The sequence below is a fragment of the Patagioenas fasciata genome, chromosome Z (assembly GCF_037038585.1).
Source record: "Patagioenas fasciata isolate bPatFas1 chromosome Z, bPatFas1.hap1, whole genome shotgun sequence".
Lineage (NCBI taxonomy): Eukaryota > Metazoa > Chordata > Aves > Columbiformes > Columbidae > Patagioenas > Patagioenas fasciata.
Window position 1 is genome coordinate 10,181,124 of NC_092560.1, and position 22,039 is coordinate 10,203,162.

General features: G+C 47.5%; 1 long non-coding RNA gene across 1 annotated transcript; it reads left to right on the forward strand.

The window, feature by feature from the left end:
- Positions 1–13,332: 13,332 nt before the first annotated feature.
- Positions 13,333–20,751, forward strand: LOC139826421 (uncharacterized). Its single transcript, XR_011736464.1, has 2 exons — positions 13,333–13,703; positions 20,474–20,751. It is a non-coding gene; the product is annotated as an uncharacterized lncRNA (long non-coding RNA).
- The last annotated feature ends 1,288 nt before the right edge of the window (positions 20,752–22,039 follow it).

The window sequence follows — 22,039 nt, forward strand, 5'->3', positions numbered from 1 at the left end:
GTAAATAAACCAATTGCAAAGTCAAACTGTGAGCAGAGAGCACTGGCAGGTTGCATCTCAGGAGAAGCTCTGAGAAAAGCCAGACCCAAGAGGTCCCTCCACACGCGATTTCCGTGTTACAGAGAAGGAGCACGACCACATCGCTGCTCCATGAAGGTGCCAGTGAACAAGTCAAGAGCAGAGAAATGGGAAAAGAAACCCACAGTCCTCCTTTTTTCCTACCAGGATCCTGCCATGACCGCTGCAGGCAGCTCAGCGCTGCACACCTGGCTGGAATTTATAGGGGCATCCAGTACGAGCAGTTGGGTCGAGAGCCTGGTGAGGTTTGTCTCCATGCTCGGAAGAGAACGAATCGTACCAGGCTCTAGACAGTGGCTGGACATGGGGAACGAAGAGCTCCCCCAGCAGTAGAACTGCTCTTGTTCCAGCAACTTCAATAAGAAGAAACCTGCGCTCTGCCAGCTGAGCTCTTGGTACAAAAGCACGGATGCTGCTTGGACAAAATGATGAAGCCTTCACTGTCCCAAAGATAGTTCAGCTTGAACAGTTGAGACACAGGTGCTGCAAAACGATGCAGCTCTCCACAGAAGGATTTGGGAATGGCATCTGGGAAAAACAGCAGTCCAGTGCTGTTCCATATTTTCAGGGCTGTGGACAATCCGCCCTGCATGTCTGAAGAGACACCAGACTCCAGCTTTTGAAAGAGGACGAGCAGCGTCTGTTTTCTCTGTCAAATGCTTTTCCTCATTTCTGTGAAGGAAGAGACACATGGGAAGGGCAGCAGGACTTTGTGCAGCCACAGGAGCTGAAGCAGAAGGAACTTCTCAGGGTTGGCTTTCTGGAGCCCATGCTGATGATGAACAACGTGTACAGGAGCTTTGTGACTTCTGAGGCTTTGCCTCCAGTAACCGACCTCACCCAGCATCAGTCCCTGCCTGCACTGTGCTGTCCTGAGCACCCTGTCCCATTCCTTCATCACTTTCTGCCTCAGTCTTTTGGGAGATTGGTACCGCAGCGCTGCTTTAATGACGATAACAATTATCTCCATAATAAGCTGACTCGATCCAGGAACACAGACGGAAGAGAAAGTGAGAAAAGAACTAAAAAAGGGCACACAGATGAATAGTTTGGAAGAGGGGAGAAAGCAGATGGTGGAGGAAATTCATTAGTTTAGAGTAACTGTATTTATTCCCTCCTTTTCCCCCAAGTTGCAGTTAACTTTTCCTGCTCCTGTTTGTAATCCTGCTCCCCCTGACTGGCAGTGCTCGTTCACATTTACTCCCCTTACACTGCAGTCCTTGGAGCCAGTTGACAGTGACTCTCTGGTCTACCTGTAACAAGGGGAAGCCACAGCCAAACCACCTTTCCAGCTCTGCAACCAGCCAACACTACACTCAGGTGGAGGGCCCACTATTGGAAGGCATCACTTGCTGACTTTAGCCACACTGAGACTGCTCATTGGAAAATAGGAGCATATGTCCTTGTTTTTGCCCCAGGGGGTTAGTGAGCCACTTGGGTGCAAAGCTTGAAATCTCAAGTCCCTCTGAAGTTCAAGGAGACTGAACTGTGTTTTGACCAACAATGGTCACACAGTGGTCACAGGTCCCCAGCCCCAGGGATGGACTGAGGCATGCTGGGGTAAATGCTAAGGCAGTAATTAAGTTAATTGAGCTTTGGATCTGGCCCATAAATGGCTTCTACATCTTAGCACAATGACTTTGTTGTTAATTTGATTAATTAATTTGACTAATTCTACACATTATAGAACTGTTGATATTGGGGAAACAAATGTTTAATTTAAAGGCTAATTAAAGGACATCAGGCTGCAGTCAAAAGAGGCAGCAGGATGAAATGGGTATTTGCCAATAACTTGGGTTTCATTGTTTTCAGCGGAAGAAGGCAGGTTTGGTAACCTTAGGAAACAGATCTTGCACATGAAGAAGGAGCAAGAGATAAACAGTTTCTGATTGACATAACCAATGCTGATTCTTTTCTATCAAGCCTTTGGGGAAGCTCCCCTCTTTCCTACAGTGAGCAATTAGAATATTACATTACCACCTTGTTTAAAGGATTTTAGAATTTGCAGCTCAAATTGTTCAGAGTATTTAAAAACAAGTGCTGACATCTAGCCAAATACCTTTAAGGTGGCCAGAAAAGGTTTCTGTGGTAAGATAACAACTATGTCGAGGCTGCACTGCTCTTTCAAAGGTTTTGATTACAAGTACTTCTGGGGGTTTCATTTGGAGCTTTCCTTAGAAGGAGGATTTAGGGATGATTTGTACTTGTGTCCATTTGTAACATGCTGCATAGGTACACTCTCTGTAATTAGCTACAGCATTAAATTGTGCAGGCTGCGTTGCTTCTCCAGCTCTTAGTATCCATTAAACCGATTATCAGCAGAAGTCAGAAGAAAGCTTATGCTGCAGTTTGCAGAATTTATGTTTTCAGGAAGCGAACGTAGGAAAGTGTGTGTTTAACATTCAGCACAAGTACACACGCAGTCGCTCACTGAGGTGAGCAGAGGAACGTGCAGAATTCCTCCACCTGGAGCTCCAGCCACCGGTCCTTGGTCAGCGTCATTGGAGAGGGAGCAGGGCCCAAAGGAAGGACAGATTGCTGGGAACCTCACTTTACAGGGTTTGTCTTGATCACCGTCATGTGCCCAGAGTTTTTAAAAGCCTGGTGCTGGAAGAGTCCATTCTGATTAAGATAATCAGGCTGAATTTGAGGTCAAAGCCAAAGATCTGTTCTTTCCACCTACTCCTTCTGAGACTCCTCTGTAGGACATGTTTCCTCAGGACAACTCTCAAGGCTGGTGTGGCCACAGAAATCAAGAAGTTAAAACTGATGTGGGAAAGAGACAAACTACTGTGTCGCTGCCATGTGCCACATGCCTGGGGAGACTTCTGTCCCATACACAGACCTCTGGGTGTTTGGCTGAGCCATGGGAGGTGTCGTTCTGAGAAGGTATTTCCCCATTATATTTTGGGGTGATAAGCTATCTTATCACCTTTGTTACGTATCCATACCCAGCTTACGGACTCTGTCCTGGAGTCTTTGTTTTAACGCTGCTGAACCCAACAGCAGATTTGGAACTGAATTCAGTGACTGGTGCTTTGAGCCCTGTTCCTCCCCGTCTGCCGCCCCTTGGCTGAGATGTCTGGACGGGTTTAACCGTGATATCGCGATGTGTCTGTTGCTCACGTGGCCCCATCACCACTACACTGTGCGCAGAGGCTGAACCATTTGCTGAGAAGCTCAGGAAAGAGATGAGCCCAGGTCTCCCTGGCTTCAGGATTCCTGTCAAGCACAAGGATGAGCAGTATCTGAAGGATGCTGGTTTTAGACTTCTGTTGTACCAGAAACCCAGCAAAGTACAACCCCTGATCAGGAGACACACAGTTGCTCTAAGATTAAGGCATAAATACGAAATAGTGGAATCCACGGGGGAGGAATGTGGGAAGAACAAGAGGGCAGCAATTACAACAGGACATGCGATGTTCGTTGCATTTATTGTACTGAAGAATTTGAATTGTTCTTCTTTCCAAGTCAGGTTTAAAATTTGGTCTAGAAATTTTTGTATATTTTGTTTAGTTTGGGGATTTTTGCAAACTGTTCATCTGGAATTAAAAAAAAAAAAAATAGCAAATCGAAAATTTGGGCGTGATTTTGACCCTTTAAGTGTCCAAATAAGAATAGAAGTGTTTTTTGTACAAATTCACTTACTTTCTAAAATGGCCATTCTTTTTGAACTGGAAAAGACACCCAAAAGACTTTAAGCACTTCAAAACTTCTTTCAGATGTTGAGGGGCTGAGATGTGCATCCAAGTAATCGTTCTTGTAAAGTTTTGGTTCCTGACCGGGTGTACTTTCCATTTAAAAAACAGTATTTGCTCTGATAATCACCAACCAGCAAAGCACAGCAGTGATGGACATAACGATCAGGTTCTGCAACACCTGGAATACCTGGTTCTGCTGTTCTAGGCCTCTTCCATTTTCATCTCCAGGCTCCTTCCCACGGCACAGGACGGGTCCCTCCATGGCTCTGCCATACCTGGGCGCTGCTGCTGTACAAGTGTCACATTCTCATTGGCCTTCCCCAGTATTCGCGTGAGGTTTAAGGCCCCATCCCGTCCTTGTGACCCACTGGGTTCAGTCTGCACTGCTCTCTGCACAAGGCCTCCTGAGATCAGGTTCCAGGGCTGCTCTCCCCATATCTTAGCTTTAATTTAAAAGTGTGTAGAAAAACTGATGTGTCACATCAAGGACGCACCAGATAGCGTTTAGGGACTTCAGAAAATCCATTAAGATGAGATACTTACAGAAATCTGCCTCATCCACTTATCAAAAAGGAGGCTGATCTGTGACACGATTGCTGTGGAACAGTAAATGATTTCATGAACTGACCTTGCCTTTAACATAGCAGAGACCTGTATAAAAATAATTGATTTCTGAAAGTCAATGTCCAGTCCAAATGAAAAAATAGGACATTTTTGAACATAAAAAACCAAAGAACTCAATTGCAACCTGATGCAGAACAGGGGAAAATATTCATCCTCTCAGCAATGTTCACGGCTGGAAAAGCTATTCCCCATCCTAATCAGAGCAACGCTGATCAGAATAGACCAGGACCACAAGTTCTGCCTGGAGCCTTCAGGTGCTATTTTGTTGTTAACAATAAAACACAGATTACCTTCAACTGCAGAAAGGATTTTACTTTTCTGAGAACAAGTGCACCTCAATAAGAACAAAAAAAGCTTGACAGCACTAATTGATATTGCTGCGACACAGAATAAAATATGGTGATTAATAGCTTTTGGAAGGGTTGTTTTTTTCTGTACAGTTTCTTTTAAGGTAAGATCCTTGAAAAGCAGGACTTCAGAAGGACGGAGGATGGAAAAGCTGTGACCTGCCCTTATGAAAAAAGTGAACGAGATGGAATAACAGCAATTAATGAGACATGTAACTGGAAGATGTTCAGACATGCCTGCTAAGGTTGAAGTGCTTATTTGTTAAGATGTCCAGTGGCAAAGCATTCAAATACCCTTTCTTCCACCACTAGCTATGGGAACTGGCCATGAGGGTGGCCTAGAAAGCTTTTGGAGTCTCCCTTTCTTTTCACATCAGGACTAATGGAAGGTTTATCCTGCCACTTGCAGCTGATGCCCAGTTTTTGCCTTTGCATGTTGGCAGGAGGTGGCAGCCGTACTGCAATCCTTTTGTGATGTTTTCATAAATCACAGTAGAGAGGAGTGTTGGTCACGATTATTGATCAATACCATACAAAACCAGCAGCCTTGATACAGAGATTTCGGGCTGTTTCTAATGCTGCCTGTAGATAACACCAAAAAGCACCATTCAGAGTGCTCAGTTGGGCTGTTGACATCCCAACAGGAGCCCGACCCCTATTGAGAGAAGAAATGGTCAATTAAGAGCTTGCTTAGCTCTTCAGAAGTCCCTTCATTTGTGATTATTTGTTGCAGCTCAAAGGCTGGTACTTCTGCAGCTCACATATCATCCTTCCAGGCATAAGAATGGCCATAATAAAAGCAGAAATGTTAGCAGGTCACATTTGTACCCTTAGCCTGATGGGATAATTTAATGATCTGTTAATGGCTTTAGATCTCTCCCATCCTCCCTAAACACAGTTCTAACAACGTGAGATTTGAGGAAACAGAAGATTCTGGTCTGGAACTGTTAAGTCTTTTTATAGCTTGCTATTGAAACTTGGCCAAGTGTAAAATTCAAGATTAGTTTGACACTAGTTTGGGTAAGTGTAAGTACATCACAGAGAGATTTTTAATTGCTTCTGTCTGCTTTACAAAGTCCATTGGTGTTCAGGAAAAAAATGTGTAGAGAGTTCATATGTAATATTTGGGTGATGACTTGAAAACCAATGGTTTTTCAGAGCATCATTGCAAAGCAACTTCCACTTGGAAAATCTTAGAGCTTCTTTTGGGTTCCTGAGCCTTTGACAGCAATGATCTGGTTTTGGAGATCCCGTTTAATTCTGCTTTCACTTTGAGCACATTGTATAAAAGTTTTGAATGCAAAAAAGAATTACATTTGATATCACAGTGACCCACCAACATCTATTCTATTCTATTCTATTCTATTCTATTCTATTCTATTCTATTCTATTCTATTCTATTCTATTCTATTCTATTCTATTCTATTCTATTCTATTCTATTCTATTTCCATTCCATTCCATTCCATTCCATTCCATTCCATTCCATTCCATCTACATATGTCTAAGTGCACACAAAACATTAAGTGTATGGTTGCTAAGCAGATTTTAGGTTTGCCTTCTGTGGCGTAACCCTTGAAATTCCTGATAACTTCTAGCTTTTCTTGCATGCTTGCCAACTCTTTCCATGTATACATAGGCAAAATGTTTTATTCTTTGTTCTGGAATATTTTGCCTTTTGCTTTGCTTGATACTAGGCCATTGTGATCACAGTGTCAAAACCAAAATACAGTAATATTTCACAGCTTTTATGTGAAGTGGTAAAGTCCTTGTTACAAAGACATTTCAGTTTGTGAAGAATCGATTCTAGTAGAGCTTCATCTTCTCCACATACAGTGGCACAGGAGAAGCACACAGTATGTAAAGTTACAGGAGATGTATTTAATATTAAACAACAGAAAATGGCTCTTGGTTTTAGTGTTACTGAGTACCCTTCTGAAGCATCCAAATCCCTGTGTCAGCCGTACTGTATCTGTATTTCCTACGAGGGAGGGACAGTTTTGTTGTGCTCTGCATTCATCCCCTAAAATTAAAAAAATTCAGTCATCACATTAGCAGTATAACGAATGGCTCTAGTAACTTTTCTCCAACCACTGCTCAACACATGGGGCAAACAAACAGCCACAACTAAAAATACTACACAGACCTCAAAAAAGTTTCTCTTTATGCAGTTTCAGTCTCCTGCCTTAAGTTCTCTTAATGGAAGCCAGAGCTGTACATTTATTGATTCGAAGTGTAAATATCAGCCCTGGCTTAATTGATCAAGTCCTTTTCCCACCTGGCTCCAAGGTCAAGTTTTGTTTAGATGCATGTGGGATTCCCAGCTCAAACAGGGTCTCATTGTGCTGGATGCTGATCAGACAGATGGCATGGGCGTTTTCATTTCAAGTAGTTGATAATCTGGATATCACACAGAAAACATCGGGTAAGCAGAAGAGACAAATGGTCACAAAATGAACTAAGAGAAGAGTATGGATAAAATTGAGAAGTTGCTGTAATCACAGTTTTAGCAAAAACGTCATTTTCTCACCAAAAACATATACAGTGTGAGCTCAAATAACTCCCTGACTTCAGCACGATGAGGCTGAACTGGTCCTACCCAAAATCGCCTCTTCATGGCCACTGGCCTGTGGGTACGTGCTGTGTTACACAGACACGTGGCTTCCACGGGTACACTCCTGTGCTGTCACACGAGAACTGGCTGGTGAAACTCTCACAAAAAGTCGGTAATTGACCAGAAGACAGATTTTTATTTTTTATTATGAATTTGAAAATCAAAACATGAACCTCTTCCTGTGGTATTATTCAAATCATACACCTCAAACACCCAACTCTGAGTTCACTATCTCTTTTCCCCTGGATGAACAGGGATCCGATGCAGTTGTATCCATTAAAATGAGGACACCAGAAATTTACAGTTTCCTTGTCTTAGTTCCAAACATAGCTACTTCTAACACACTGAATGAGATAACTAGCATGTCTGCATTAATAAATCGGTAGCCCAGGATATCTAACTGATCACTGATCTATGAATCCTCCTTAGAAAAAAATGGCAAGGCTTAGAAAAATCATGCAGAAAGTCGTATGCCACTGGTATTCTGCACCTTGATAAACAATGCTAAAAATGTACAGTTGTAGATAGACCAATAGGAAGTGAAAAGAGATACAAATACTGTTTGAGCTGTTTTGCTCAAGTGCAGAGCATAAAAGAGAAGAAAATTGGAAAAAGTGATGAAAACTTGAGTATGTCTTAGTCTAAAAGCAAAAGGAAGCATAAAAAACATAAAACTAAGTCACAACCATATCAACAAAAATAGGGACTTATAATGACAGGTTTGAGAAGGTTCGCAAATACTGCTTCAGGAGAGACTTGTCACAGAATCACAGAATGTTAGGGATTGGAAGGGACCTCAAAAGATCATCTAGTCCAATCCAGTTTCTGGGCCTTTCCTTGAAGCATGATCAATGGAAAGGCACCAGAATTCCTCAGGCAGATCTTTAGCTGCTAAAAGTCAGTGTAGCTCCTCTGCTTTATGATGGTTTCTGAGATCAAGAAAGTGATGGTAGTTGTAAATAAAATCACTTCAATACTTACTGATGCCTTTCAAAGCAGTCTGTAATACTGATAATTTAAGACTTGTATGCAGCAGCTGCTGCTGAGAACAGTCTGTGGGCTGAGGCACATGTCCATGGCACACCTCACCAGCTGACAAACGTCTATCTTGTCATGTTAGTGTTTAATTACACAACTCTTTGCCATCTCCATCTGCACAATCAAGGAGGACTGAGACCAAAGGTGAGGAGAAGGGGAAAACAGTACTTTGGTAGGGGAAAGCACATGAAAATCTTCCAAGAGGCTGCAGCACAAATTACTCCAACTGGGATATGATGGGGCCTGAAGTAGCCAGATGTGGCAGGAAGAGTATCAGGTGCAATCACATCTCCTCTGGGAATGGCAGACTAACACCAAAAACTCCAAAGCAGAGTAGATTAGGAACGTAAGGAATGTGGGTATCCATAGGGCTGTGGAGTGGAAAAGTGCTGAGGGTGAGATGAAGGATGCAAGCCTTGGAGCTTTCCTGCTCTGGTGCAAGTGGAGCTCCTGCTGCCCGATCTCTGCTCTGTGCCAGGCTCAGGTACTGTCACAATTACACTCTCCATCTGTGTGCTTCAGTCAGGTTTGGTTTTGGTTTTGCTTGTTTGTTTGTTTGTTTGTTTTGAGAAAAAAATCCCAGACTCTGAGAGGCTTTTCTGATTTACCGTGTCAGTCGGGGCTCCAACACACACCCCGTGTTGACACTCGCAAAGATGAAGCAAAACTTTCTAAAAGAAGTCTGCATGAGTCAAAAGATTTGAAGCTCTGCATCTGGAAGCTCTCTACTTTCCCTTTGAGTTGTTAGGGTTAATGCTTTTAACAACAATGTTGGATGAAAAAAGAAAGCAGGGGTTGACATGTAGTCGACTTGTTTCAGGAGCTCGAGATTTAAAATGCACAACAGAAGACAGTATTAAACTTTCATGAAATGTGTTCATTAAAATGACTGATTTCCTTTCATAAATAACTAGCTCCTTCACCATCTCACATCTTCACAAGGCTCTCCATGATCTGATGTCTTTGTAAACTTTGACAACCTCTTCTCCTCCATTCCTCCCCTGTATTTGTGGGAATATAGATGCTCCTTCTCATACAACTTAATATTCCTCAATCCCTATAAATATTAACCAACTGGCTTTGTAGAGTAGGAGATGAAGTGTTTACCATTCACATCAAAGGCAGTCAACTCATGACCCATTTAGGCTGAATCCCCGTTGGGGTGTAGGGAAGGAAGAAAAGGATGAGGTAGAAAACTGTCCTCTGCGAGTGCCTCTGGAGCACACGGGTTTGGGAAACCTTTCTTGCCTACACAAATATATTTGCATAGCCACAAATAATGAGACACTGTCTGAATCTTCCTGACATTTGACTTCCCTCAATAGGTGAGTCCTGGTTTGCATACTATGTTCGGCATTATTTGAATCTCCATATCGCTTCACCAAAATTGCTCAATAACAGCTTTCTGGGTCCCTTCAGCTCTAGATCATTTAACAGAAATGAATGATGAGAGATAAATCCTCTTTCCTCAATCTGTGCATTTCAGGGACAGCAAATTAAATGTTCGGTAGTGACTCCCATGTTTTGGTGGCTCTGAGAGTTGCCTGGGGCAGGGGAACGTGTCTGCAACATGCATAGGAGGACAGTGAGCAAATTGTGCATCTCGCCGTGTTCAGGGCTTTTTCCACATACTTGTAGGACGGCAACAATACCGATAACTGTAGTAGATGGTGAGATGGGCAAATGTTCAAGAAAGAACCAAGTGATTATTGTAGAAAGAGAAATCTTACAAATTTGTCATTCACTTCACAGTTCAAGTGGGTAAATAAATGACCAAAATTGCCAATACAGAACAAAAAACTGAAGGGTGACTTCACTGACTTCAAACCAATGCTACGGGCTTTTTTCAGTCTTTAACAACGTACCTTAAAGTCTGTGTCTGTTTTATCATTCAACTCATGTGCACAGTGCACACAAATGATATATTAACAATTCTCTTTTCTCCAGAGCATTTTGCTGTATCCAGCAATTTCAAGTAGTATTTGAGGTACCTGGGCTTATAAATACATCAAGGGATTACAAAACCCTGACTTCTGAAATAGTTACAGTTTAAGAGTTAACAAATAAACGGAAGCCTTTACTGTGATTTGGATTCGCTAGATAGCTGTTAAGATTATCTGCTGGTAGGCAGAAAGAAACATCCATCCCGCCAACCTGGGCAACGACATCTTTCTCCTAAACCCACCGAAATGGCAATCCTCCAGCATCTCATTTTGTAAAGGAAAAACGAATTCCTTGCATTTTCAACAAATTCTAAATCTGAATCTTGCAAAGAATGCTATGGGAGTGTCAATGAATGCGAACTCTGATAGTTTGGAGAGAAGCGGACACAGGAGCACTCCAAGAGCAGATTCAGGCCTTTTGCCTCATTCTCCAGCACTGCTGGGAATTCTGTTCTTTACTTTCTTGTCAGAAGTTAATGCAGGGTAAGCACAACCGGGTAAGCAGTCCCCTAGGTTTTCTGGAGAGATGCAGAAACACACCACATGACTGATGGGTCTAATTGTTGAATAATAGTGTGTGTTTATAGTGAAAATGTATCTGGCGTTCCTGTCCTAATAACAGACTTGGTCACTGTTTCATTGCACTCTGTGTCTCACCTTGCAGTGACAGTCACCAAGTGCAGGGGTCAGGAAGACCTTTCCTGTTCCTTCTGAGGTAATGGCTCTAAGGAGGGACAGGATGTTCTTGGAGACAAAATAATCCAGTTGCAACCCTGTTCACCCCGTCTAACAGCCCTGAGTTAGGTGATGGAAATATTCATTTGCTTTAGTAAAATTAAGGTGTAATTATGCTGGTGCTACCCGCTTCCTTTTTGCTAGCAGGAAACTCTTGCAATGAACCTTTTCTTTCCTGCCTGTCTTGTTTCCCTTCAGCATCAGAAGAAGGTGGTGGGTATCACACAGGGGCACCATTAGAAAGAAGGTGCATGGTGGAAACATCTATTCTGTTCTACAGTGGCTGGTTTGCTGTTGAGACAGTCACACCTGGGGCCGGTGTCTCAGTTTTCTCCTAAGCTGCAGGAGGCAGAGGCGTCTGTTTGTCTTTCTGGGAGATAGTGCCACAGCTTAGCCGAAGCTGGAGTCATCTGCAATAGCTGTGGTCTTCACATTTCTGGAGCAAGCAGCGCATGGGCTTCTGCCACTCTCAAGTCCCATCTTCTGTTAAACAAAGATGAATTTTAGTTTTGGATTCAGGCTAATGTGTGTCCAAAAGCTCACTGTGGAGATGTGGAGAAGTGGTATGGAAATGCCTCGGTCTTCTTGATGTAGAGGTCCCTGCTAGTGCTGGCACCAGGGGACAGTCAGAGGTAGAGAAGGCAAATAGGACTGATGGAGGTTTCTGTGCTCTGGCTCATCTTGTCTTCCAGAATTATTTGGTGCTGTCAAGCCAGAGCCAAGGACGCATCTCAGTGGTAAGAGTTAACGCTGCCCTAGGAGAGAAACTGCAACACCGGTCCTGAAGCAGCTCAGATGGTGTGTCATTGAATGCCACCTTTCCTTCCTCATCCTTTCCTCTTTTCAATAAGTCACATGTTTGGCACTAGCTTGGCACTCTCAGAAGACCTTGTAGCTATATGGTAAATAGCTGGAGAAAATCTTTAGTCAGTGAGCTGCCCAACATCCAGGAAGCTCCTGCTGCTTGTGTAAGTGCAAGGCTATTCTGACTTGTGGTAACAGATAAGCTTTGTCCTTCAGCGAGGTCTGGGATGGGTGAAAGGGCTGGAGCTGAGAAACTATACTGCATTCTTCTATTCTACTTGCTCCCTTGACAGTTAATCCTTTGCATTTTCTCTCTGTTTCCCTGCCTGTTCACAACTGGTGAGATGCAAACAGTCTGGGCTCTCTGGTGATCTTGGGCAAGTCCCCTCACTGCCGTGTGGCACTGTATTCCCTGTCTGTGAAATGGTGAGGGTAATGAAGTACCCAGAAACATGTCTGCGGCTACCTGGGCCATTGAGGGATGAAACTCCTTTGCTCCACTGATAAAAACTGTGTTTTCGTGATCTACCTGAGCTTGTACATGCTGGTTTTTTTTCCATTTTACAGTTAAGGCATATTGGCAAGAGCACTCCACATCTTGTGGGAAGCCAGGACTCAGCGTTCATTTGGAGTAGAAAAACTCCCAGATTAACTTTTCTTTGCCCTGCCTACTATGAATTTAGCTTGCATACATGCAGTTGGGAGTCGTACCATTCTGACTTCCAGTAACACAGACGTGACTTGGATGCATATCTTGAATCTAGCGCAAGCTGCTCTCTTGGTTCTTGCTGAGCTCGTTAGTGATAGTTTGCTGGGGACAGGTTATGTTGGGTACCATGAGTTCAGAGTGTCCCAGCAGCTCCTGCACAGCCAGAGCTGCTTGGGTGGACGGGGCAATGCTCGGTTTTTGAGTGCGGGCCCACAGCACCGTGCAGCAGTCCTGGTCAGCAGCCCTGCCCGGTGCCCTGCTCTGCACGGTGAAGATTGGGGGAAGGAGGCAGCAGCGATGCCAGGACCGGGACCACGGCCTGGATGCCATCCTGCTGCCATGGCCAGGCTTTGTGCTCCCAGCTGCTGCAGTTCTCTGATGCCAAGTATCCCTTGGGGATAAGGGGCAACAACACTGGATCACCCAGGTCTCACCCCTCTGTGTGATTGCTTTGCTCCCTGGGTTCATTCTCCTCCTCCCTCCATTTTTGGGAGTCCAGGCTGTGGTGCTGCTGGGTGAATCCACTGGAACTGCCCGCTCCCCACAGCGGGGGCCGGGGAGGAACAGCAGGAGAGGGGCTGCCGGGCGGCGTCCAGGCTCCGCGGGGCAATTACCGAATTACAGGCAGAAACGTCCCCGGGAAGAGGGGTCGTGTTGCTCCCGCCCCGCGGCGGGTGGGAGCGGGGAAAGCCCCGGGGCCCGGTGGCTCCGGCACAAAGGAGGGCGCCGGGCCAGCCGGGGGGAGCCGCGGCGGTGCCCGCGGGGATCCCGCTCCCTCCCCGCCCCTCCGCCCGCCCCTGTCCCCTCCCCCCGCTCGGCAGCCGGGGCTGGCGGCTGAGAGCCGGGTCCGGCGCACGGGGAGGCAGAGGCGGAGAGGCGGGCGATGGGGAAAGAGCCGCGGCGGTGATCCTGCGGGCGTCGTCAGGGAGAAACGCGGCGGGAGGGGCGAGAAAGGAGAAGAAGAAGGAGGAAAAGGGAGGGCGTCCCCGGCCCCCGCCCCTCTCCGCCGCGCCGAGGAGGGAGGGCGGACACGATGCCCGGCTGGCGGGCGCTGCCCGCCCGCCCGCATGGAGACCGCCGCCCGTAGCGGGGCTGCCGCGCCGCACCGCGGGGTGAGCCGGGTGCGCGGGGCCGGGGGGCGGCTGCGGGGGTGCCCGTGCGGGAGGCAGGGGGCGACGAGCGGCGGGTGGGAGCTCCGCTGCCGGAGGTGCCTCCGGCCCGCCCGTGCGGCCCCGTGTCCGGGGGGCGGCTGCGGGGGTCGGCAGGAGCCCGGCACGGCCCTTGGAGGCGTTTGGGCTGCGGGAGCCGGGGGGACGCGGCTGCTTTCCTGCTTCCCCCCGCTGTCTGCGAGCCGAGACGGGCTGGGGTGCGGGAGCTGACGGGCTTGTCTTCTGCACCTTCAGCACCCCCGGGGTGCCCTGGAAGCAGCGCAGGGGCAGAGACGGGGGAGCCGGCACCAGGCAGGGGCCGTGCGGGGCCGGTGCGGGCTCGGCGGTCGCCACATGGCGAGCGGAGGACGTGGGGTGTCACTCTGGGGCGAGGAGCGCGCTCGGAGGCAGCGCCGCGGTGCCGCGGCTCATTTTCGGGGGGCGCTTTTCCCCGTGAAGGTGCCGGCGGCCCCTCGCCCTGCTCTCCGGTGTACCACAGGGCTATGGAGTAGGGTGGTAGTTTGGGATGAGAGTGCCTGCAGCAGCAGAGTGTGATGGTGTATCAACAGCTGCTAGGGCAAGGCAAGGAACAGAAGTGAGGGTGGCTCTGGCCTTGCCACTGTCCATACCAACAGGCTCAGTGCTGTTCATCTTGGTGGTGCAAATCAGGACCAGGTTTCTCCTCAGGCACATGCCAGCCGTGGGAGTAGCACCACTGGCAGATGCTGAGGGATACACCTGAAGGCACATATCATCTCTGAACAACAAAAACATGCAATTTTGCTTGTATCCATGCTTGAAAAGGGATGTTCCAGTGCTATATGACATTTTGTCACTTTTTCACTTGAAAGTGTGGCTGAAGCCTTTGATCCGCAGTGCCTTTCTGAATTTGCTAAGCCAGTGTCACAGAGGCACCTCGAGGTTAGGTTAAAGGACAACAGGGTCCAAAACAACTTTTATTAAACCAGTGAGAAACAGGGTTTTAGCACTCCAAAAGTGACTTAAATACAGGTTTGGATATCAGTTGAGGAAAATTATTAAGGGGCAGCAACTACTACAACAGGCGGTCCACAGAGTGCATGCACGTGGCTTCACCAAAACAATGTTGGAACCGTCCCTGTGTCCCGGAGGAGTCCACAGTTGCCTGAACACGGTGCGGGATTATTCTTAAAGAGATACAGGTACTCGTAGTGAGTATGGAAAGTGTACGCTCACAATTCCACGAGGGTAAATTTATAACACACTCGCAATCCTGCGAGGGTTAATTTACTTACACGTGCAGATGTGCACGGAATACTACACGTGCTTATGTGGAAGCACGGGAGGAAAATACACTCGTGAATGTGCAAGGAAATAATTTAAAGTACGCGTGCAAATGTGCACGGAAAGTTACTCGTGCTTGTATTAAACACGGAAAGTATAAATATACTCGCAATCCTGCGAGAAGTTTTACTCACACCCATGGCGACAAGGCAAGCGGAGTCTCCATCCCGGAGAGGGGGGCTCTCGGCAGCAGCATCTCGCTCGTGCTCCAAGAGACCCGCGACAATGGGCAGAGTCTCGAGAATCCCATTTTTATACTGGCTGATCAGACCTGACTGTAGGCATTCTAGAAGCTTCTCTGTACCCCCACACCGGCTGTGGGGTGCCCCTGAAGCCTCCAAACATCCCCCACACTGGCCGCAGGTGCCCAGCGGCTCACTGGCGCCTCGGCACTTGACCAAACAAAAGAAGCTGTTAGCCTCAAGTAATAGAGAGGGAGATGTGCCTACTCCTTCCATACTGAAGGAGGTGGGGGGAGAGAGGGGGGTTTGCATCCTGCCACAGCCAGATAAATCACTCATCAAATATTGTGAGCTCTGCCCTGATATAGAAAGTGTCTTCTGTGGCTTTGTCCTCTCTGTTTATTGGCCTCCTTCTTTCTTTTTTCCCCTTCTATTCACATATGTAATGAAACACATTTTCTCTGTTACACATCCCAGGAAAAATACTTGCCCTTCCCAGCTTTTCTGCCAAACTTCAGACAGCTGCTAACAGGGGCTTTCCCTCTTTCATTTATTTCTGTGTCTCCTCAGTGAGCCCATTATGTTTTATTTTCCCGTCTGTAGAGAAACTAGCTGTGTTTGCAACACAACTGCAGTTCCTAGGTTGTGATTCTCTCAAGTATGTTGTTGAATGGGGTAGAGTACGAGCCTTCTCCTGCTGAAACAAAAACATTGATAAAAGAACAGCTCTACTGACTTGTCAGCTGGGTTTTGGGTTTTGTTGTGCACTTTTTTTTATTATTTGCAGGTGCATCTTTGAATGGGAGGTCAGAAGAAATGCAACATGAAGGTAGCTTCATATAGACCACTTAAAGAAGTTCACCGTGATGGAAAGGAATGTGCTCGCTGCACCCAGCTGGGAGAGAAAGCCCCTGCCTGGCCCCTCAGGCACAACCGGGATAGCAGACCCTTCCTTACTGTCACCGCACTGACACCTCAGAGAGGTCCAGAGCTCTGAGGATGCTCTTTCCCATTGGGCAATGGGACTGGCTGGGGGAACTGGGGGGTCCAACAAAGACCAGGGTGATGCACAGGTGGATCCCAAAAGGTACCTGCAGCCACAGCAGCTTCCGCTCCTGCCCACGCTGCCCTCAGCACCTGCTGCACTGCGGCTGAGGCTACAGACGGATTTCCTGGGGAGGAGGCACTGCTGACATGGCCTTGGGGCTGCAGGGGGCTATGGCTGTGCCCCCCAGCAGGCTGGTGACCCCACGGGGGGCCGGGGAAGGGAAAGGCACCAGGAGAAGTGGGAGAAAGCAGCAACCAGAGACTGTGTCAGGAAACAGGAATTTATTTCCCTTTCCTTCAATATAGATTCGCCGGAACCCTGTTAGTGCCGGTAGCGGGGCGGCCTCTTGCAGGGCTGGGGAGAGTCCTGGGGGCCTGGATTCCTCCTCTTTGGGGGCCGCCAGGGCCCCCCGGGCAAGTGGTCCCTGTCCCAGCCAGGAGTGGAGGGGCTGTGGCTGCAGCCCTGGCCAGAGGGACCTGCTGCCACCACCTGCCCCGGCTCCTCCTGGGGCTGCTCCTTCTCTGCAGGGATGGGTGCAGATGGGAGGTGGCTGGGATCCCCGCGCAAGGTGGCCTCCGACAAGCTGGGCTGCTCCTCCGTGTTGGAGCCTGCAGAGCTGCCGGAGAAGGCCAGGCTGGAGTCAGGATTCCGCCACTGGGAGCTGGTGGGGCTGGGGCTGGCTGCTGGGCTGTCCTCCTCCTCCTCGGCAGCATAGGACCACAGCAGCCTCCAGGCCTCCTGGCTGCACCGCTGCTCAATGATTTTGATGAGGCCATGGACCAGCGGTGCTGCGTGTTCCTCCAGGCCGGGCTGCATGCGCTGGACCACGGCCTCCTCGTCCAGCCCGCAGCAGCACAGGTCGTTTAGGAGCAGCTTTTCTGCTGCCCTTGCCAGCCACCACTCTTCCTCATAGATGGCCTCCAGCTGCCGGCGCAGCCAGGGCAGCACAGGGCGCAGGAGATACTGGTGCCTCTGGAAGAGTGTCGCCCAGATCTCAGGTGGGAGGCCACCCACAGTAACCCTGGCCTGTGTCCCCGCAGCCCCCTGCTCTCCCAGGAACGGCATCCCCTGAGGAGAGGACGGAGGGGACGCCGTGGGGCCATGGGGGCTGCTGTTGGCCGGGGGGCTGGGAGCTCTGTCTGCCTGGCTGCTGGCGACTGACGGCTGTGCGGGGGGCGTGATGACGTGCTCCAGGTAGTCATCTTCTGCCCGCACTGAAAACTTGATCTTCTCCATCTCTTGTCTGCAGAGTGGGCAGTTCGATGTCCTTTTTGCCCACCGCAGGATGCAGCCCAGGCAGAACTGGTGTTGACACAGCTGCACGAAGGCGATGTCCTTCTGGGCTTCACGGCAGATGGGGCAGGTTCTTTCCTTCTCAGCGGCCATGTTTGTGCTACATGTGGGATTGGGGAGAGCTAACGATGAGGAGCTGCACCTCCTTGCTTGCGTTTGCCGCACAAAACTGTGTTGTGCACTGCAAAATGGAGAGAGGCCATGGTCATTCAATGTCCCAGGGAGTGGAGAAGAGGACAAAATGTCTAGGCCTCTGGAGAACAACCACTTCTGGCTCCCCAGACCCCATCACCCACCCACAGCCACTCAGGGGGACGTTTCCCCACTCAGCTCACCTCTGCTGCTGCAAGCGTGTGTGCAGTGCCCGGCTGCCTGAACCAGGCAGGGCCGGGGAAACACAGGGGATGGCTCTGGAATGGGCACCGAGAGCTGCTGACAGCAGCCCCCAAAGCACCACCCAGCACCACGAGAAGCCTCGCTCAGACCTCCAGACCTCGCAAGCTGCTCGGCAGGAGTCCAGGCAAGAGGCAGGCTGGGCCAGGCTCTGCTGACGCCCCAAGATAAGCAGTGAGGGATGTGAGGTCACAGTCCATCACTCGCTCATGTCACCATCTACCACTCAGTTACGCAAGCCTCTGCCATCCGGTGATGTCACCACAAGCCTTCAGACCCTTCAGATACATGGCATTAGGAGAAAAAAAGAACTGAATTTCTTGTCTTCACCTTCTACATTTTGCTGATAGTCTAGCTTGGTCACTTGAAACATACCCCCGTGAGTGTGTAACTCCCTGATTTACAGGGAGGTTCTGGGCAGTTCGTGTCCAGCCCTGAGTGAGAATCTCCCACCCTACTGGCTCCTGCCCTCTGTGTCAGTGACAAGCCTAAAGGGACATTTTGATCCAGCCCCATCCACTCCTGCTGGCACTCACCCACAGTGCCAGGTCTGTCTCTGCTTACTGAGTTTGCCAGGCTTCTGGTAGCTGGTGCTCCTGGCCAACTGTTGTGTTGGTGGTCCTCAAAAGCACCAGTAATGGAGCCTGATCCTGTACACGCAGGAAGGAGTTGTAGCTGCTGTCACTCCAGAGGACGGTGGAAGGGCGGTAGTTGCCTGCTCATGAGCCCAGGATCAATCATCCATGATTGCCTCTTGCTTTTATTGTTGTATCTAGTCATTAGTTTAAGCAGTGGGTTTTTGTTTGTTTGTTTTAGGAGAACAGTATATTTTAGTTTTAAGTTTGATCACATGAGAAAGAAAATGAAGGTGATGTTTAAGTTGGCTGTGTGATTCTGCCCATTAAAATCTCATGAGGTGACAACCCATATTTTCTGGTTGTAGTGCTTCACGTCCATATCATTGGGAGAGGCAAAGACATCCAGAAATTACGGAAAGGGGCCACCACCAGTTTAAGCTCCTGATGCAGCACTTGGCACAATGTGATTGGGGCAGCCCTGTGGCTCCTGGTGCTGTTTCTGTGCAGAGTTGCTGACACCGCCAACACTGGGAAAACCCCACGGGCCCTATTCAGTGCTGCCCCTCCACCAGGTGTACTGGTTTCCCAAGGGTTATAGTAATGATAGTGTATATGTGACAAGAAAAATAATAACTTAACCTGAGAAAGGTGTTTTTCTTCATGGGGGTTATTCAGCATCCCCAGGGGCACTCCCTGCCATGAGTCTGTGCCCGTGCTGGTGCGAAGCAGAATAACAATAATAAGGGTTTGCATTATTACAGCTCTCATCTTTGCAGATTAATGAGGGATAATTTCAGGTAAGGAAACAGAATTTGGAAATTGATTTTGGTAATTGATTTTAGTAATTCAATGTTCATTCTTGACTTATTGAAACAAAATGTTTTTCTAAGAGTTGACTGTAATACATGTTCTACTTAAACCTCGTAGTCAGAATTTGAAATTGCTGAAGATCTTGCTCAGACATTTTCAAATGGAATACTTTTTTCCTTTAAAAATGTGGTAATAGGTACTGTGAAGTAGATCTATAATAAAACCCCATAAAGTCTAACATTGAAGTGAAATGTTCAGAATTAATTTCCTTGTTTACACTGGGATAAGCCTACTTCACCATAATTTCAGCTTAGAAGTATTCCTTCATGTTTTAACTCCAAATGGCGATTTTGGGTGGGAAATGCTTTCTGATGCAAAAATATGTTATTGTTGGAAAAGCTCTTTTTTGTCCTATTCCAATCATGTTCATTCTCTTACTCACTACAACTTTGTTGTTTGAAGTAAGGATTACCTCACTGTACATGTCTTTCCTGATGTCATTACTAGTATATCACACTAAGAAGATGGAGCTTCCATTTTGATACAAAAAAGTATTTTCCTAAGTTTTTTTTATAATATTTGCACTTTGACAGTATTCCAAACATAAATTTTCTTCCAGAATCTAAAACTGCCCAAGAATTACTCTTCTTGGGTCATGCTAGTGGTATCTGCTGATGGCTGAGTTTATTTACTAGGTTCCTGTGTATAAAAGACTCTGTTCGGTGGCTTTGAACAGATACATTCAGTCAAACTTGTAATTACTAGTTTTGTCAACAGTGACACACAAGGAAATCCGAATGGCATTGGAGTAAAAGAAGAAATTATTGCTCAGCAGAGCTCATTTACCAGGTATTCTCTTTCAGTGTCAGATCATTCATGCTACATACAATTAAACTGTCACCTACAACAGAGCATTACAGGGACAAAAAAGCCCCAAGCCAAAACTCAACAACCTTACTAGCTGCCAATGATTCAAATTTGCCACCCACTTACGACACATATTCTGCCTCACATGTTTGATTTTGCCACTTATTTTCATGGGCTCTATCCGGTAGGGTGGAAGAATGTTCTGTCCTTAATAAACTGACCCCTTTTCTGTTTTCACAGTGTTTTTTCAAGGACAAGAGAAGGGCACATTCATCACACCATGGTCCTTGTGCTTCCCTCTGCTGTGCAACCCTGAGAAAAGCACAGGTGTGCAGAAACAGTGTCAGAGATCCTGATGTTCCGAAATGTTACTGTGGGCCTATTAGGAGTGTGCTGGCCTAGCATCAACACTGTTTACGTAACATATCTTATATAAAGATCCATTTTAGATGGATGAGACATTTTGTACTAAAAAAAAAAAAATCTTTGTACAATTAAATACAATTTACAGCTTAAAATTTTTTGGAATATTTTGCTGTTGCCAGAACTTTACTTCTCCTTCTCCCCTCTGAACTGAAATATAATGCTTATGAAATGCATAACTTTGCATTTCACCCTGGAAAAGTCTTTACTCACTACTTTTTCCAGCAAGCTTTCGTGTTTATCTGGGAAATCAGCTGCAGGATAGGGCACGGTGGTTCCAGTTCTCACTTTTTTCACCGTGCAGCGAGTGGTGAGTGAGGCAGCACTGGTTTGGCAAAGGCACGCGCTGTGAGCTGGGCACGTCTCGGGCAGGAATTAGGAGCCTGGAAACGTGATGCTCTGCAGCCTGGAAATGGGGGTGATTGATGCCGCTGCCTGGTGCTGCCAACGCTTTCCGAGTTTGTGTTCCTGTCACGACTGCTGCTCTAGAGAGGAGACGCTGGTTGTGGCCAAGATGGGAGAAAATGAAGAATCGTCCTCAGGAGCAGGGTGTGTCGAGATTCCCTGTTTGGTCGGTAATTTTTGGGTGCTAAACAGAGACATTGAAGCTGGAACATTGCTGCAAAGCAGAATGAAGAGAGCTGTGGAAGAAGCTCTGACCCTTAGGTCTTGCCTACACTGAAACCCGTCATTCCTGCATTCCCAAAAATGCAGCAACAAGTTGTTTCCCACACAGTTCAGGGCATCGAGGGAGGATGAGGAAGGGTTCATGTGTAAATAGAGGATGATGTTAAGAAAGTCCTTCCTGTGTCAAAACCACCCATTCCTCCTGATTTTAGGTCACCGCCTATCAAAGCAAAGCGTCTCAGAGACACAGCCAGAAAGCTGACACAGCGTTTCCTGCATGGTAAACAGCAGTTCACCTTGGGAACCCTTTTTCTGCACCACGCTGAGGTCTGTTAACAGGCACATGCTGTGTGTGTGTGTCTGCGTTCTCACACCAGCTATGGAAGTAGCTGGGAGCCTGTGAATGCCAAGACAGACCCGAAGGAGGAACAAATCTCTGTTACAACGCAATGTTGAAAATGCAGTTTTCTGGGAGAGAAGAAATGAGATATCTGCAAAGGAGCACACTGCTGTGATTCCTTCTGCCGTGTAACGGGCCAGCTGCTGAAACCAGCAGTAGAAAGATCAGCTCTCTGCACCCTCTTGTGAAAATTCTCCACAATTACACCATCACAAATCCACAGGACATCTGTGGGCGGGGAAAACGGCTGTGACGCTTACTCCTCCAGTACACTAGCAAGTCAGATGCAAGCACTGAAGAACTGATGCTATCAACAGCTGGTGAACAAGAGAAGCATTAGAAATAGGAGCTCACTG